This window comes from Gadus morhua, chromosome 22 (assembly GCF_902167405.1).
Source record: "Gadus morhua chromosome 22, gadMor3.0, whole genome shotgun sequence".
Lineage (NCBI taxonomy): Eukaryota > Metazoa > Chordata > Actinopteri > Gadiformes > Gadidae > Gadus > Gadus morhua.
Window position 1 is genome coordinate 19,704,862 of NC_044069.1, and position 17,432 is coordinate 19,722,293.

The window sequence follows — 17,432 nt, forward strand, 5'->3', positions numbered from 1 at the left end:
ACCACTCAACCTTTGACAGCGCATTTGGTGGGGCAGCGGACTGTAATGAGATGAGTCTGAAATCCATTGGTCGCTGGTTCAACTCCGGCTAAAAGGTAATTTATAGAAGGGCAAAACTCCTTTGAGGATTTATCATTTGGGGAAGAAATGGCAAATATTCAATCAGAGATAGTCGTATCCAGTTTATTTAATATATGTACCCTCAATTACTCAAATTATCTCACCCTTCGATAGCTCAGTTGGTAGAGCGGAGGACTGTAGTGAAATGAGTCTGTAATCCTTAGGTCGCTGGTTCAACTCTGGCTCGATGGAATTATATAGGGTTGCAAAACCACTTTGAGGATGTATCATTTCATGAAGAAATGGTAGTTAATCAGAAAAAGTTGTTACCAATAGACACATTTAGGTTTTCTCTCAATTACGCAAGACCACTCAACCTTCGAAAGCGCAGTTGGTGGGGCAGAGGACTGTAATGAAAAGAGTCTGAAATCCATTGGTCGCTGGTTCAACTCCGGCTAGAAGGTAATTTATAGAAGGGCAAAACTCCTTTGAGGATTTATCATTTGGGGAAGAAATGGCAAATATTCAATCAGAGATAGTCGTATCCAGTTTATTTAGTATATGTACCTTCAATTACTCAAATTATCTCATCCTTCGATTGCTCAGTTGGTAGAGCGGAGGATTGTAGTGAAATGAGTCTGAAATCCTTAGGTCGCTGGTTCAACTCCGGCTCTAATGAATTTTATAGGGTTGCAAAACCACTTTGAGGAAGTATCATTTCATGAAGAAATGGTAGTTAATCAGAGAAAGTCCTTACCAATAGACATATTTCGGTATTCTCTCAATTACGTAAGACCACTCAACATTCGATAGCGCAGTTGGTGGGGCAGAGGACTGTAATGAAAAGAGTCTGAAATCCTTAGGTCGTTGGTTCAACTCCGGCTAGAAGTTAATTCATAGAAGTGTAAAACAACTTTGAGGAATTATCATTTGGGGAAGAAATGGAAACTGTTCAATCAGAGAATGTATTTTCCAGTTTATTTACTATATTGTCTCTTAATTAAGCAGAGATATTTAACGTTCGATAGCTCAGTTGGTAGAGCGGAGGACTGTAGTGAAATGAGTCTGAAATCCTTAGGTCGCTGGTTCAACTCCGGCTCGAAGGGATTTTATAGGGTTGCAATACCACTTTGAGGAAGTATCATTTCATGAAGAAATGGTAGTTAATCAGAGAAAGTCGTTACCAATAGACATATTTAGGTTTTCTCTCAATTACGCAAGACCACTCAACCTTCGAAAGCGCAGTTGGTGGGGCAGAGGACTGTAATGAAAGGAGTCTGAAATCCTTTGGTCGTTGGTTCAACTCCGGCTAGAAGTTAATTCATAGAAGTGCAAAACCCCTTTGAGGAATTATCATTTGGGGAAGAAATTGAAACTGTTCAATTAGAGAATGTCGTTTCCAGTTTATTTAGTAGATTGTCACTCAATTACACAGGGATTCTTAACCCTCGATAGCTCAGTTGGTAGAGCGGAGGACTGGTTTAACTCCGGCTAGAAGGTAATTTATAGAAGGGCAAAACTACTTTGAGGATTTATCATTTGGGGAAGAAATGGCAAATATTCAATCAGAGATAGTCGTATCCAGTTTATTTAGTATATGTACCCTAAATTACTCAAATTATCACACCCTTGATAGCTCAGTTGGTAGAGCGGAGGACTGTAGTGAAATGAGTCTGAAATCCTTAGGTCGCTGGTTCAACTCCGGCTCGAAGGAATTTTATAGGGTTGCAAAACCACTTTGAGGAAGTATCATTTCATGAAGAAATTGTAGTTAATCAGAGAAAGTCGTTACCGATAGCTTCGATAGCTCAGTTGGTAGAGGGGAGGACTGTAGTGAAATGAGTCTGAAATCCTTAGGTCGCTGGTTCAACTCCGGCTCAAATTATCTCATCCTTCGATAGCTCAGTTGGGCGAGCGGAGGACTGTAGTGAAATGAGTCTGAAATCCTTAGGTCGCTTGTTCAACTCCGGCTCAAATTATCTCACCCTTCGATAGCTCAGTTGGTAGAGCGGAGGACTATAGTGGAATGAGTCTGAAATCCTTAGGTCGCTGGTTCAACTCCGGCTCGAAGGTATTTTATAGGGTTGCAAAACCACTTTGAGGAAGTATCATTTCATGAAGAAATGCTAGTTAATCAGAGAAAGTCGTTACCAATAGACATATTTAGGTTTTCTCTCAATTACGCAAGACCACTCAACCTTCGAAAGCGCAGTTGGTGGGGCAGAGGACTGTAATGAAAAGAGTCTGAAATCCATTGGTCGCTGGTTCAACTCCGGCTAGAAGGTAATTTATAGAAGGGCAAAACTCCTTTGAGGATTTATCATTTGGGGAAGAAATGGCAAATATTCAATCAGAGATAGTCGTATCCAGTTTATTTAGTATATGTACCCTCAATTACTCAAATTATCCCACCCTTCGATAGCTCAGTTGGTAGAGCGGAGGACTGTAGTGAAATGAGTCTGAAATCCTTAGGTCGCTGATTCAACTCCGGCTCGAAGGAATATTATAGGGGTGCAAAACCACTTTGAGGAAGTATCATTTCATGAAGAAATGGTAGTTAATCAGAGAAAGTCGTTACCACTAGACATATTTAGGTTTTCTCTCAATTACGCAAGACCACTCAACCTTCTAAAGCGCATTTGGTGGGGCAGCGGACTGTAATGAGATGAGTCTGAAATCCATTGGTCGCTGGTTCAACTCCGGCTAAAAGGTAATTTATAGAAGGGCAAAACTCCTTTGAGGATTTATCATTTGGGGAAGAAATGGCAAATATTCAATCAGAGATAGTCGTATCCAGTTTATTTAGTATATGTACCCTCAATTACTCAAATTATCTCATCCTTCGATAGCTCAGTTGGGAGAGCGGAGGACTGTAGTGAAATGAGTCTGAAATCCTTAGGTCGCTTGTTGAACTCCGGCTCAAATTATCTCACCCTTCGATAGCTCAGTTGGTAGAGCGGAGGACTGTAGTGGAATGAGTCTGAAATCCTTAGGTCGCTGTTTCAACTCCGGCTCGAAGGAATTTTATAGGGTTGCAAAACCACTTTGAGGAAGTATCATTTCATGAAGAAATGGTAGTTAATCAGAGAAAGTCGTTACCACTAGACATATTTAGGTTTTCTCTCAATTACGCAAGACCACTCAACCTTCGAAAGCGCAGTTGGTGGGGCAGCGGACTGTAATGAGATGAGTCTGAAATCCATTGGTCGCTGGTTCAACTCCGGCTAAAAGGTAATTTATAGAAGGGCAAAACTCCTTTGACGATTTATCATTTGGGGAAGAAATGGCAAATATTCAATCAGAGATAGTCGTATCCAGTTTATTTAGTATATGTACCCTCAATTACTCAAATTATCCCACCCTTCGATAGCTCAGTTGGTAGAGCGGAGGACTGTAGTGAAATGAGTCTGAAATCCTTAGGTCGCTGGTTCAACTCCGGCTCAAATTGTCTCATCCTTCGATAGATCAGTTGGGCGAGCGGAGGACTGTAGTGAAATGAGTCTGAAATCCTTAGGTCGCTTGTTCAACTCCGGCTCAAATTATCTCACCCTTCGATAGCTCAGTTGGTAGAGCGGAGGACTATAGTGGAATGAGTCTGAAATCCTTAGGTCGCTGGTTCAACTCCGGCTCGAAGGAATTTTATAGGGTTGCAAAACCACTTTGAGGAAGTATCATTTCATGAAGAAATGCTAGTTAATCAGAGAAAGTCGTTACCAATAGACATATTTAGGTTTTCTCTCAATTACGCAAGACCACTCAACCTTCGAAAGCGCAGTTGGTGGGGCAGAGGACTGTAATGAAAAGAGTCTGAAATCCATTGGTCGCTGGTTCAACTCCGGCTAGAAGGTAATTTATAGAAGGGCAAAACTCCTTTGAGGATTTATCATTTGGGGAAGAAATGGCAAATATTCAATCAGAGATAGTCGTATCCAGTTTATTTAGTATATGTACCCTCAATTACTCAAATTATCCCACCCTTCGATAGCTCAGTTGGTAGAGCGGAGGACTGTAGTGAAATGAGTCTGAAATCCTTAGGTCGCTGGTTCAACTCCGGCTCGAAGGAATATTATAGGGTTGCAAAACCACTTTGAGGAAGTATCATTTCATGAAGAAATGGTAGTTAATCAGAGAAAGTCGTTACCACTGGACATATTTAGGTTTTCTCTCAATTACGCAAGACCACTCAACCTTCTAAAGCGCATTTGGTGGGGCAGCGGACTGTAATGAGATGAGTCTGAAATCCATTGGTCGCTGGTTCAACTCCGGCTAAAAGGTAATTTATAGAAGGGCAAAACTCCTTTGAGGATTTATCATTTGGGGAAGAAATGGCAAATATTCAATCAGAGATAGTCGTATCCAGTTTATTTAGTATATGTACCCTCAATTACTCAAATTATCTCATCCTTCGATAGCTCAGTTGGGAGAGCGGAGGACTGTAGTGAAATGAGTCTGAAATCCTTAGGTCGCTTGTTGAACTCCGGCTCAAATTATCTCACCCTTCGATAGCTCAGTTGGTAGAGCGGAGGACTGTAGTGGAATGAGTCTGAAATCCTTAGGTCGCTGTTTCAACTCCGGCTCGAAGGAATTTCATAGGGTTGCAAAACCACTTTGAGGAAGTATCATTTCATGAAGAAATGGTAGTTAATCAGAGAAAGTCGTTACCACTAGACATATTTAGGTTTTCTCTCAATTACGTAAGACCACTCAACATTCGATAGCGCAGTTGGTGGGGCAGAGGACTGTAATGAAAAGAGTCTGAAATCCTTAGGTCGTTGGTTCAACTCCGGCTAGAAGTTAATTCATAGAAGTGTAAAACAACTTTGAGGAATTATCATTTGGGGAAGAAATGGAAACTGTTCAATCAGAGAATGTATTTTCCAGTTTATTTACTATATTGTCTCTTAATTAAGCAGAGATATTTAACGTTCGATAGCTCAGTTGGTAGAGCGGAGGACTGTAGTGAAATGAGTCTGAAATCCTTAGGTCGCTGGTTCAACTCCGGCTCGAAGGGATTTTATAGGGTTGCAATACCACTTTGAGGAAGTATCATTTCATGAAGAAATGGTAGTTAATCAGAGAAAGTCGTTACCAATAGACATATTTAGGTTTTCTCTCAATTACGCAAGACCACTCAACCTTCGAAAGCGCAGTTGGTGGGGCAGAGGACTGTAATGAAAGGAGTCTGAAATCCTTTGGTCGTTGGTTCAACTCCGGCTAGAAGTTAATTCATAGAAGTGCAAAACCACTTTGAGGAATTATCATTTGGGGAAGAAATTGAAACTGTTCAATTAGAGAATGTCGTTTCCAGTTTATTTAGTAGATTGTCACTCAATTACACAGGGATTCTTAACCCTCGATAGCTCAGTTGGTAGAGCGGAGGACTGGTTTAACTCCGGCTAGAAGGTTATTTATAGAAGGGCAAAACTACTTTGAGGATTTATCATTTGGGGAAGAAATGGCAAATATTCAATCAGAGATAGTCGTATCCAGTTTATTTAGTATATGTACCCTAAATTACTCAAATGATCACATCCTTGATAGCTCAGTTGGTAGAGCGGAGGACTGTAGTGAAATGAGTCTGAAATCCTTAGGTTGCTGGTTCAACTCCGGCTCGAAGGAATTTTATAGGGTTGCAAAACCACTTTGAGGAAGTATCATTTCATGAAGAAATGGTAGTTAATCAGAGAAAGTCGTTACCAATAGACATATTTAGGTTTTCTCTCAATTACGCAAGACCACTCAACCTTCGAAAGCGCAGTTGGTGGGGCAGAGGACTGTAATGAAAAGAGTCTGAAATCCATTGGTCGCTGGTTCAACTCCGGCTAGAAGGTAATTTATAGAAGGGCAAAACTCCTTTGAGGATTTATCATTTGGGGAAGAAATGGCAAATATTCAATCAGAGATAGTCGTATCCAGTTTATTTAGTATATGTACCTTCAATTACTCTAATTATCTCATCCTTCGATTGCTCAGTTGGTAGAGCGGAGGACTGTAGTGAAATGAGTCTGAAATCTTTAGGTCGCTGGTTCAACTCCGGCTCAAATTATCTCATCCTTCGATAGCTCAGTTGGGAGAGCGGAGGACTGTAGTGAAATGAGTCTGAAATCCGTAGGTCACTGGTTCAACTCCGTCTCGAAGGAATTTTATAGGGTTGCAAAACCACTTTGAGGAAGTATCATTTCATGAAGAAATGGTAGTTAATCAGAGAAAGTCGTTACCACTAGACATATTTAGGTTTTCTCTCAATTACGCAAGACCACTCAACCTTCGAAAGCGCAGTTGGTGGGGCAGCGGACTGTAATGAGATGAGTCTGAAATCCATTGGTCGCTGGTTCAACTCCGGCTAAAAGGTAATTTATAGAAGGGCAAAACTCCTTTGAGGATTTATCATTTGGGGAAGAAATGGCAAATATTCAATCAGAGATAGTCGTATCCAGTTTATTTAGTATATGTACCCTCAATTACTCAAATTATCTCACCCTTCGATAGCTCAGTTGGTAGAGCGGAGGACTGTAGTGAAATGAGTCTGAAATCCTTAGGTCGCTGGTTCAACTCCGGCTCGAAGGAATTTTATAGGGTTGCAAAACCACTTTGAGGAAGTATCATTTCATGAAGAAATGGTAGTTAATCAGAGAAAGTCGTTACCTATAGACACATTTAGGTTTTCTCTCAATTACGCAAGACCACTCAACTTTCGAAAGCGCAGTTGGTGGGGCAGAGGACTGTAATGAAAAGAGTCTGAAATCCATTGGTCGCTGGTTCAACTCCGGCTAGAAGGTAATTTATAGAAGGGCAAAACTCCTTTGAGGATTTATCATTTGGGGAAGAAATGGCAAATATTCAATCAGAGATAGTCGTATCCAGTTTATTTAGTATATGTACCTTCAATTACTCAAATTATCTCATCCTTCGATTGCTCAGTTGGTAGAGCGGAGGACTGTAGTGAAATGAGTCTGAAGTCATTAGGTCGCTGGTTCAACTCCGGCTCGACGGAATTTTATAGGGTTGCAAAACCACTTTGAGGAAGTATCATTTCATGAAGAAATGGTAGTTAATCAGAGAAAGTCGTTACCAATAGACATATTTCGGTATTCTCTCAATTACGCAAGACCACTCAACATTCGATAGCGCAGTTGGTGGGGCAGAGGACTGTAATGAAAAGAGTCTGAATTCCTTTGGTCGTTGGTTCAACTCCGGCTAGAAGTTAATTCATAGAAGTGCAAAACCACTTTGAGGAATTATCATTTGGGGAAGAAATGGCAAATATTCAATCAGAGATAGTCGTATCCAGTTTATTTAGTATATATACCCTCAATTACTCAAATTATCTCACCCTTCGATAGCTCAGTTGGTAGAGCGGAGGACTGTAGTGAAATGAGTCTGAAATCCTTAGGTCGCTGGTTCAACTCCGGCTCGAAGGAATTTTATAGGGTTGCAAAACCACTTTGAGGAAGTATCATTTCATGAAGAAATGGTAGTTAATCAGAGAAAGTCGTTACCTATAGACACATTTAGGTTTTCTCTCAATTACGCAAGACCACTCAACTTTCGAAAGCGCAGTTGGTGGGGCAGAGGACTGTAATGAAAAGAGTCTGAAATCCATTGGTCGCTGGTTCAACTCCGGCTAGAAGGTAATTTATAGAAGGGCAAAACTCCTTTGAGGATTTATCATTTGGGGAAGAAATGGCAAATATTCAATCAGAGATAGTCGTATCCAGTTTATTTAGTATATGTACCTTCAATTACTCAAATTATCTCATCCTTCCATTGCTCAGTTGGTAGAGCGGAGGACTGTAGTGAAATGAGTCTGAAATCCTTAGGTCGCTGGTTCAACTCCGGCTAAAATTATCTCATCCTTCGATAGCTCAGTTGGGAGAGCGGAGGACTGTAGTGAAATGAGTCTGAAATCCTTAGGTCGCTGGTTCAACTCCGGCTCGAAGGAATTTTATAGGGTTGCAAAACCACTTTGAGGAAGTATCATTTCATGAAGAAATGGTAGTTAATCAGAGAAAGTCGTTACCTATAGACACATTTAGGTTTTCTCTCAATTACGCAAGACCACTCAACCTTCGAAAGCGCAGTTGGTGGGGCAGAGGACTGTAATGAAAAGAGTCTGAAATCCATTGGTCGCTGGTTCAACTCCGGCTAGAAGGTAATTTATAGAAGGGCAAAACTCCTTTGAGGATTTATCATTTGGGGAAGAAATGGCAAATATTCAATCAGAGATAGTCGTATCCAGTTTATTTAGTATATGTACCTTCAATTACTCTAATTATCTCATCCTTCGATTGCTCAGTTGGTAGAGCGGAGGACTGTAGTGAAATGAGTCTGAAATCTTTAGGTCGCTGGTTCAACTCCGGCTCAAATTATCTCATCCTTCGATAGCTCAGTTGGGAGAGCGGAGGACTGTAGTGAAATGAGTCTGAAATCCTTAGGTCGCTGGTTCAACTCCGGCTCGAAGGAATTTTATGGGGTTGCAAAACCACTTTGAGGAAGTATCATTTCATGAAGAAATGGTAGTTAATCAGAGAAAGTCGTTACCTATAGACACATTTAGGTTTTCTCTCAATTACGCAATACCACTCAACTTTCGAAAGCGCAGTTGGTGGGGCAGAGGACTGTAATGAAAAGAGTCGGAAATCCATTGGTCGCTGGTTCAACTCCGGCTAGAAGGTAATTTATAGAAGGGCAAAACTCCTTTGAGGATTTATCATTTGGGGAAGAAATGGCAAATATTCAATCAGAGATAGTCGTATCCAGTTTATTTAGTATATGTACCTTCAATTACTCTAATTATCTCATCCTTCGATTGCTCAGTTGGTAGAGCGGAGGACTGTAGTGAAATGAGTCTGAAATCTTTAGGTCGCTGGTTCAACTCCGGCTCAAATTATCTCATCCTTCGATAGCTCAGTTGGGAGAGCGGAGGACTGTAGTGAAATGAGTCTGAAATCCGTAGGTCACTGGTTCAACTCCGTCTCGAAGGAATTTTATAGGGTTGCAAAACCACTTTGAGGAAGTATCATTTCATGAAGAAATGGTAGTTAATCAGAGAAAGTCGTTACCACTAGACATATTTAGGTTTTCTCTCAATTACGCAAGACCACTCAACCTTCGAAAGCGCAGTTGGTGGGGCAGCGGACTGTAATGAGATGAGTCTGAAATCCATTGGTCGCTGGTTCAACTCCGGCTAAAAGGTAATTTATAGAAGGGCAAAACTCCTTTGAGGATTTATCATTTGGGGAAGAAATGGCAAATATTCAATCAGAGATAGTCGTATCCAGTTTATTTAGTATATGTACCCTCAATTACTCAAATTATCTCACCCTTCGATAGCTCAGTTGGTAGAGCGGAGGACTGTAGTGAAATGAGTCTGAAATCCTTAGGTCGCTGGTTCAACTCCGGCTCGAAGGAATTTTATAGGGTTGCAAAACCACTTTGAGGAAGTATCATTTCATGAAGAAATGGTAGTTAATCAGAGAAAGTCGTTACCTATAGACACATTTAGGTTTTCTCTCAATTACGCAAGACCACTCAACTTTCGAAAGCGCAGTTGGTGGGGCAGAGGACTGTAATGAAAAGAGTCTGAAATCCATTGGTCGCTGGTTCAACTCCGGCTAGAAGGTAATTTATAGAAGGGCAAAACTCCTTTGAGGATTTATCATTTGGGGAAGAAATGGCAAATATTCAATCAGAGATAGTCGTATCCAGTTTATTTAGTATATGTACCTTCAATTACTCAAATTATCTCATCCTTCGATTGCTCAGTTGGTAGAGCGGAGGACTGTAGTGAAATGAGTCTGAAATCATTAGGTCGCTGGTTCAACTCCGGCTCGACGGAATTTTATAGGGTTGCAAAACCACTTTGAGGAAGTATCATTTCATGAAGAAATGGTAGTTAATCAGAGAAAGTCGTTACCAATAGACATATTTCGGTATTCTCTCAATTACGCAAGACCACTCAACATTCGATAGCGCAGTTGGTGGGGCAGAGGACTGTAATGAAAAGAGTCTGAATTCCTTTGGTCGTTGGTTCAACTCCGGCTAGAAGTTAATTCATAGAAGTGCAAAACCACTTTGAGGAATTATCATTTGGGGAAGAAATGGCAAATATTCAATCAGAGATAGTCGTATCCAGTTTATTTAGTATATGTACCCTCAATTACTCAAATTATCTCACCCTTCGATAGCTCAGTTGGTAGAGCGGAGGACTGTAGTGAAATGAGTCTGAAATCCTTAGGTCGCTGGTTCAACTCCGGCTCGAAGGAATTTTATAGGGTTGCAAAACCACTTTGAGGAAGTATCATTTCATGAAGAAATGGTAGTTAATCAGAGAAAGTCGTTACCTATAGACACATTTAGGTTTTCTCTCAATTACGCAAGACCACTCAACTTTCGAAAGCGCAGTTGGTGGGGCAGAGGACTGTAATGAAAAGAGTCTGAAATCCATTGGTCGCTGGTTCAACTCCGGCTAGAAGGTAATTTATAGAAGGGCAAAACTCCTTTTGAGGATTTATCATTTGGGGAAGAAATGGCAAATATTCAATCAGAGATAGTCGTATCCAGTTTATTTAGTATATGTACCTTCAATTACTCAAATTATCTCATCCTTCGATTGCTCAGTTGGTAGAGCGGAGGACTGTAGTGTAATGAGTCTGAAATCATTAGGTCGCTGGTTCAACTCCGGCTCGACGGAATTTTATAGGGTTGCAAAACCACTTTGAGGAAGTATCATTTCATGAAGAAATGGTAGTTAATCAGAGAAAGTCGTTACCAATAGACATATTTCGGTATTCTCTCAATTACGCAAGACCACTCAACATTCGATAGCGCAGTTGGTGGGGCAGAGGACTGTAATGAAAAGAGTCTGAATTCCTTTGGTCGTTGGTTCAACTCCGGCTAGAAGTTAATTCATAGAAGTGCAAAACCACTTTGAGGAATTATCATTTGGGGAAGAAATGGCAAATATTCAATCAGAGATAGTCGTATCCAGTTTATTTAGTATATGTACCCTCAATTACTCAAATTATCCCATCCATCGATAGCTCAGTTGGTAGCGCGGAGGACTGTAGTGAAATGAGTCTGAAATCCTTAGGTCGCTGGTTCAACTCCGGCTCGAAGGAATTTTTTAGGGTTGCAAAACCACTTTGAGGAAGTATCATTTCATGAAGAAATGGTAGTTAATCAGAGAAAGTCGTTACCACTAGACATATTTAGGTTTTCTCTCAATTACGCAAGACCACTCAACCTTCGAAAGCGCAGTTGGTGGGGCAGCGGACTGTAATGAGATGAGTCTGAAATCCATTGGTCGCTGGTTCAACTCCTGCTAAAAGGTAATTTATAGAAGGGCAAAACTCCTTTGAGGATTTATCATTTGGGGAAGAAATGGCAAATATTCAATCAGAGATAGTCGTATCCAGTTTATTTAGTATATGTACCCTCAATTACTCAAATTATCTCACCCTTCGATAGCTCAGTTGGTAGAGCGGAGGACTGTAGTGAAATGAGTCTGAAATCCTTAGGTCGCTGGTTCAACTCCGGCTAAAATTATCTCATCCTTCGATAGCTCAGTTGGGAGAGCGGAGGACTGTAGTGAAATGAGTCTGAAATCCTTAGGTCGCTGGTTCAACTCCGGCTCGAAGGAATTTTATAGGGTTGCAAAACCACTTTGAGGAAGTATCATTTCATGAAGAAATGGTAGTTAATCAGAGAAAGTCGTTACCTATAGACACATTTAGGTTTTCTCTCAATTACGCAAGACCACTCAACCTTCGAAAGCGCAGTTGGTGGGGCAGAGGACTGTAATGAAAAGAGTCTGAAATCCATTGGTCGCTGGTTCAACTCCGGCTAGAAGGTAATTTATAGAAGGGCAAAACTCCTTTGAGGGTTTATCATTTGGGGAAGAAATGGCAAATATTCAATCAGAGATAGTCGTATCCAGTTTATTTAGTATATGTACCTTCAATTACTCTAATTATCTCATCCTTCGATTGCTCAGTTGGTAGAGCGGAGGACTGTAGTGAAATGAGTCTGAAATCTTTTGGTCGCTGGTTCAACTCCGGCTCAAATTATCTCATCCTTCGATAGCTCAGTTGGGAGAGCGGAGGACTGTAGTGAAATGAGTCTGAAATCCTTAGGTCGCTGGTTCAACTCCGGCTCGAAGGAATTTTATAGGGTTGCAAAACCACTTTGAGGAAGTATCATTTCATGAAGAAATGGTAGTTAATCAGAGAAAGTCGTTACCACTAGACATATTTAGGTTTTCTCTCAATTACGCAAGACCACTCAACCTTCGAAAGCGCAGTTGGTGGGGCAGCGGACTGTAATGAGATGAGTCTGAAATCCATTGGTCGTTGGTTCAACTCCGGCTAAAAGGTAATTTATAGAAGGGCAAAACTCCTTTGAGGATTTATCATTTGGGGAAGAAATGGCAAATATTCAATCAGAGATAGTCGTATCCAGTTTATTTAGTATATGTACCCTCAATTACTCAAATTATCTCACCCTTCGATAGCTCAGTTGGTAGAGCGGAGGACTGTAGTGAAATGAGTCTGAAATCCTTAGGTCGCTGGTTCAACTCCGGCTCGAAGGAATTTTATAGGGTTGCAAAACCACTTTGAGGAAGTATCATTTCATGAAGAAATGGTAGTTAATCAGAGAAAGTCGTTACCTATAGACACATTTAGGTTTTCTCTCAATTACGCAATACCACTCAACTTTCGAAAGCGCAGTTGGTGGGGCAGAGGACTGTAATGAAAAGAGTCGGAAATCCATTGGTCGCTGGTTCAACTCCGGCTAGAAGGTAATTTATAGAAGGGCAAAACTCCTTTGAGGATTTATCATTTGGGGAAGAAATGGCAAATATTCAATCAGAGATAGTCGTATCCAGTTTATTTAGTATATGTACCTTCAATTACTCAAATTATCTCATCCTTCGATTGCTCAGTTGGTAGAGCGGAGGACTGTAGTGAAATGAGTCTGAAATCATTAGGTCGCTGGTTCAACTCCGGCTCGACGGAATTTTATAGGGTTGCAAAACCACTTTGAGGAAGTATCATTTCATGAAGAAATGGTAGTTAATCAGAGAAAGTCGTTACCAATAGACATATTTCGGTATTCTCTCAATTACGCAAGACCACTCAACATTCGATAGCGCAGTTGGTGGGGCAGAGGACTGTAATGAAAAGAGTCTGAATTCCTTTGGTCGTTGGTTCAACTCCGGCTAGAAGTTAATTCATAGAAGTGCAAAACCACTTTGAGGAATTATCATTTGGGGAAGAAATGGCAAATATTCAATCAGAGATAGTCGTATCCAGTTTATTTAGTATATGTACCCTCAATTACTCAAATTATCCCACCCTTCGTTAGCTCAGTTGGTAGAGCGGAGGACTGTAGTGAAATGAGTCTGAAATCCTTAGGTCGCTGGTTCAACTCCGGCTCAAATTATCTCATCCTTCGATAGCTCAGTTGGGAGAGCGGAGGACTGTAGTGAAATGAGTCTGAAATCCTTAGGTCGCTTGTTCAACTCCGGCTCAAATTATCTCACCCTTCGATAGCTCAGTTGGTAGAGCAGAGGACTGTATTGGAATGAGTCTGAAATCCTTAGGTCGCTGGTTCAACTCCGGCTCGGAGGAATTTTATAGGGTTGCAAAACCACTTTGAGGAAGTATCATTTCATGAAGAAATGGTAGTTAAAGGTTGGGTAGGTGATTTGCGAAACGCCAGCAGATTTTGAAAATACACAACTCAAATGGTCCTACCCCCTCTCCTTCAACGCTGACTCTGACTCCACCCATTCCAAGTACCTGGACGCGCAATCATGCACGAGCGCGAACAGAGATGCGCGAGAGCGAGCCAGGCTAGCGTAGGTTTTCGTTTAACAACATGGCACTACATTCAGCTGTAAGTTGCACCCAGTACCGCGGGAAGTAGGAGTGCTGGGGGTGCTGCAACACCCCCTGTCCGAGGCCCTGTCTTATCACAGAAAACGATCATTTCTAAAAACTCCGGCCAAAGTGGAGATTTCTGAAAACGCCGGTTATGTGTTGTCGTGTCAACGGGGAGAAACGGGATTTTAGGTTCTGAAGCGTCACATTATGCACCAGGAAATGCTTAACGTCATGTGAGCGCCCGCTGTACCGTATTGGTCCGAATATAAACACAAACCCCATTGTAAGACGACCTATATTTGGAAAAAAGATTTGAAGACCAGCTCCGTTTTTTATGAATAAATAAATTGTATTAATTGAAATAATATACGAAAATAAAAAAGGCATCGAATAAAACACTGCATTGCCACTAAACAGTAGTGCAAATAGGCCGTACTGATGTGTACACCAAAGACTATTCCTGACACTCCTCTGCCCCGCTGTGTTCGCTCTGGCTGTGGTCGCTCCGAACTGTTTCGGCCCGTGGCAAAGCGAGTCATCCTCGCTGCTGTCCAAGGCATTTTGAGACGCAGCATTTATTTAATGCTCATATGACCTAGTGCTGAAAAAAGGTTATATGAAAAAGTGTGAGGGTAGCGGTGGTGCGCTAAACTTGTTCTGTGAGCAGCTGGATGTGAACGATCGATTTTCAACTGTCCGCGCATGCACTGGTGTAATTGAGCTGCGCTGCTATACATCTTTTTTTATCAATGTAACGAGTTGCGAGTCTAGTGCAGGCTGAGTTTTTTTTTTTCCCAGCACCCCCTGCTGAGAATACGTTCTCGCTGCAATGGTTGGACCAGATGTTATAAACATTAAACGGTCACATAAATCATTACTATTTTTAGAAAATGTATGTTTGTTTCATATAATTGTATTGGAAGTCCTGGTTTTCACTAGGGTTGCCGCGGTGCGGACATTTTCACACCGAGTAATACACTCGTCTCCACACCGGTATTACCGAGTATAAACGGTATAAACTTTGAAACTAGGTCAACCGCCACACAAGCATCGGTTTTTAGACCCTTCTCGTCCTTCAGTTGCCGCCAACGTTCGAAAGCAGCGCCTAGGATTATTCTTGATTTCAGTTTTTCTCTTTCAGCGTTTTTAATATCAATTACTCTCTGAAAAAGAGTTTTCCTTCTCTTTGCTGGTGGTGGTGGTGGTGGTGGAGATGGTGGCGTCTTGTCTGCCATGGAAATTGTCTTCTACTGCTAGGTCCAAATGTGGATTAACTAGTTCCAGTAGCTACCGCAGGATAACAACAAACAGGAGCTTGCTCTGGGTCACGAGCTCTGGGTCACGAGTACTGCACGAAGGGGTCGCGCGCGGGGCGCGGGGGAGGGGGAGTGCAGTACGACCGTTTGATTGACGTACTTACTGTCCAATGCAACTCGGTGGCAATGAAAATGATTGGCTGGAGTTTTTCGAGCCCTGCCCGTTCCACAGATGATTGACTTGTTTAATTTTCATGTCAGTACTTCTAACTCAGTGGCTGTAAGCGGGTTATGATAAGGATTTCAAGTAATTTTGCAAAAATGGCCAAAAAAGCAAATCACCTATACAACCTTTAATCAGAGAAAGTCGTTACCAATAGACATATTTAGGTTTTCTCTCAACCTTCGAAAGCGCAGTTGGTGGGGCAGAGGACTGTAATGAAAAGAGTCTGAAATCCATTGGTCGCTGGTTCAACTCCGGCTAGAAGGTAATTTATAGAAGGGCAAAACTCCTTTGAGGATTTATCATTTGGGGAAGAAATGGCAAATATTCAATCAGAGATAGTCGTATCCAGTTTATTTAGTATATGTACCCTCAATTACTCAATTTATTTCACACTTCGATAGCTTAGTTGGTAGAGCGGAGGACTGTAGTGAAATGAGTCTGAAAACCTTAGGTCGCTGGTTCAAATCCGGCTCGAAGGAATTTTATAGGGTTGCAAAACCACTTTGAGGAAGTATCATTTCATGAAGAAATGGTAGTTAATAAGAGAAAGTCGTTACCGATAGACATATTTCGGTATTCTCTCAATTACGCAAGACCACTCAACATTCGATAGCGCAGTTGGTGGGGCAGAGGACTGTAATGAAAAGAGTCTGAATTCCTTTGGTCGTTGGTTAAACTCCGGCTAGAAGTTAATTCATAGAAGTGCAAAACCACTTTGAGGAATTATCATTTGGGGAAGAAATGGCAAATATTCAATCAGAGATAGTCGTATCCAGTTTATTTAGTATATGTACCCTCAATTACTCAAATTGTCCCACCCTTCGATAGCTCAGTTGGTAGAGCGGAGGACTGTAGTGAAATGAGTCTGAAATCCTTAGGTCGCTGGTTCAACTCCGGCTCGAAGGAATTTTATAGGGTTGCAAAACAACTTTGAGGAAGTATCATTTCATGAAGAAATGGTAGTTAATCAGAGAAAGTCGTTACCACTAGACATATTTAGGTTTTCTCTCAATTACGCAAGACCACTCAACCTTCGAAAGCGCAGTTGGTGGGGCAGCGGACTGTAATGAGATGAGTCTGAAATCCATTGGTCGCTGGTTCAACTCCTGCTAAAAGGTAATTTATAGAAGGGCAAAACCCCTTTGAGGATTTATCATTTGGGGAAGAAATGGCAAATATTCAATCAGAGATAGTCGTATCCAGTTTATTTAGTATATGTACCCTCAATTACTCAATTTATCTCACCCTTCGATAGCTCAGTTGGTAGAGCGGAGGACTGTAGTGAAATGAGTCTGAAATCCTTAGGTCGCTGGTTCAACTCCGGCTCAAATTATCTCATCCTTCGATAGCTCAGTTGGGAGAGCGGAGGACTGTAGTGAAATGAGTCTGAAATCCTTAGGTCGCTGGTTCAACTCCGGCTAAAAGGTAATTTATAGAAGGGCAAAACTCCTTTGAGGATTTATCATTTGGGGAAGAAATGGCAAATATTCAATCAGAGATAGTCGTATCCAGTTTATTTAGTATATGTACCCTCAATTACTCAAATTATCTCACCCTTCGATAGCTCAGTTGGTAGAGCGGAGGACTGTAGTGAAATTTGTCTGAAATCCTTAGGTCGCTGGTTCAACTCCGGCTCAAAGGAATTTTATAGGGTTGCAAAACCACTTTGAGGAAGTATCATTTCATGAAGAAATGGTAGTTAATCAGAGAAAGTCGTTACCTATAGACACATTTAGGTTTTCTCTCAATTACGCAAGACCACTCAACTTTCGAAAGCGCAGTTGGTGGGGCAGAGGACTGTAATGAAAAGAGTCTGAAATCCATTGGTCGCTGGTTCAACTCCGGCTAGAAGGTAATTTATAGAAGGGCAAAACTCCTTTGAGGATTTATCATTTGGGGAAGAAATGGCAAATATTCAATCAGAGATAGTCGTATCCAGTTTATTTAGTATATGTACCTTCAATTACTCAAATTATCTCATCCTTCGATTGCTCAGTTGGTAGA

The 17,432-nt window shown here is 41.3% G+C and overlaps 14 non-coding genes across 14 annotated transcripts; all 14 read left to right on the forward strand.

The window, feature by feature from the left end:
- The first annotated feature begins 2,045 nt into the window (after nucleotides 1–2,045).
- Nucleotides 2,046–2,133, forward strand: trnay-aua (transfer RNA tyrosine (anticodon AUA)). The gene is given in 2 exon segments: nucleotides 2,046–2,082; nucleotides 2,098–2,133. It is a non-coding gene; the product is annotated as a tRNA-Tyr (tRNA).
- Nucleotides 2,134–3,608: 1,475 nt separating this feature from the next.
- trnay-aua (transfer RNA tyrosine (anticodon AUA)) lies at nucleotides 3,609–3,696 on the forward strand. Its single transcript is given in 2 exon segments — nucleotides 3,609–3,645; nucleotides 3,661–3,696. It is a non-coding gene; the product is annotated as a tRNA-Tyr (tRNA).
- A 339-nt stretch (nucleotides 3,697–4,035) lies between these two features.
- On the forward strand, nucleotides 4,036–4,123 carry trnay-gua (transfer RNA tyrosine (anticodon GUA)). The gene is given in 2 exon segments: nucleotides 4,036–4,072; nucleotides 4,088–4,123. It is a non-coding gene; the product is annotated as a tRNA-Tyr (tRNA).
- Nucleotides 4,124–6,539: 2,416 nt separating this feature from the next.
- trnay-gua (transfer RNA tyrosine (anticodon GUA)) lies at nucleotides 6,540–6,627 on the forward strand. Its single transcript is given in 2 exon segments — nucleotides 6,540–6,576; nucleotides 6,592–6,627. It is a non-coding gene; the product is annotated as a tRNA-Tyr (tRNA).
- Nucleotides 6,628–7,393: 766 nt separating this feature from the next.
- trnay-gua (transfer RNA tyrosine (anticodon GUA)) lies at nucleotides 7,394–7,481 on the forward strand. The gene is given in 2 exon segments: nucleotides 7,394–7,430; nucleotides 7,446–7,481. It is a non-coding gene; the product is annotated as a tRNA-Tyr (tRNA).
- A 433-nt stretch (nucleotides 7,482–7,914) lies between these two features.
- On the forward strand, nucleotides 7,915–8,002 carry trnay-gua (transfer RNA tyrosine (anticodon GUA)). Its single transcript is given in 2 exon segments — nucleotides 7,915–7,951; nucleotides 7,967–8,002. It is a non-coding gene; the product is annotated as a tRNA-Tyr (tRNA).
- A 433-nt stretch (nucleotides 8,003–8,435) lies between these two features.
- On the forward strand, nucleotides 8,436–8,523 carry trnay-gua (transfer RNA tyrosine (anticodon GUA)). The gene is given in 2 exon segments: nucleotides 8,436–8,472; nucleotides 8,488–8,523. It is a non-coding gene; the product is annotated as a tRNA-Tyr (tRNA).
- Nucleotides 8,524–9,383: 860 nt separating this feature from the next.
- On the forward strand, nucleotides 9,384–9,471 carry trnay-gua (transfer RNA tyrosine (anticodon GUA)). Its single transcript is given in 2 exon segments — nucleotides 9,384–9,420; nucleotides 9,436–9,471. It is a non-coding gene; the product is annotated as a tRNA-Tyr (tRNA).
- A 766-nt stretch (nucleotides 9,472–10,237) lies between these two features.
- On the forward strand, nucleotides 10,238–10,325 carry trnay-gua (transfer RNA tyrosine (anticodon GUA)). The gene is given in 2 exon segments: nucleotides 10,238–10,274; nucleotides 10,290–10,325. It is a non-coding gene; the product is annotated as a tRNA-Tyr (tRNA).
- A 1,288-nt stretch (nucleotides 10,326–11,613) lies between these two features.
- On the forward strand, nucleotides 11,614–11,701 carry trnay-gua (transfer RNA tyrosine (anticodon GUA)). The gene is given in 2 exon segments: nucleotides 11,614–11,650; nucleotides 11,666–11,701. It is a non-coding gene; the product is annotated as a tRNA-Tyr (tRNA).
- A 433-nt stretch (nucleotides 11,702–12,134) lies between these two features.
- On the forward strand, nucleotides 12,135–12,222 carry trnay-gua (transfer RNA tyrosine (anticodon GUA)). The gene is given in 2 exon segments: nucleotides 12,135–12,171; nucleotides 12,187–12,222. It is a non-coding gene; the product is annotated as a tRNA-Tyr (tRNA).
- A 339-nt stretch (nucleotides 12,223–12,561) lies between these two features.
- On the forward strand, nucleotides 12,562–12,649 carry trnay-gua (transfer RNA tyrosine (anticodon GUA)). The gene is given in 2 exon segments: nucleotides 12,562–12,598; nucleotides 12,614–12,649. It is a non-coding gene; the product is annotated as a tRNA-Tyr (tRNA).
- A 3,597-nt stretch (nucleotides 12,650–16,246) lies between these two features.
- On the forward strand, nucleotides 16,247–16,334 carry trnay-gua (transfer RNA tyrosine (anticodon GUA)). The gene is given in 2 exon segments: nucleotides 16,247–16,283; nucleotides 16,299–16,334. It is a non-coding gene; the product is annotated as a tRNA-Tyr (tRNA).
- Nucleotides 16,335–16,982: 648 nt separating this feature from the next.
- On the forward strand, nucleotides 16,983–17,070 carry trnay-gua (transfer RNA tyrosine (anticodon GUA)). Its single transcript is given in 2 exon segments — nucleotides 16,983–17,019; nucleotides 17,035–17,070. It is a non-coding gene; the product is annotated as a tRNA-Tyr (tRNA).
- The last annotated feature ends 362 nt before the right edge of the window (nucleotides 17,071–17,432 follow it).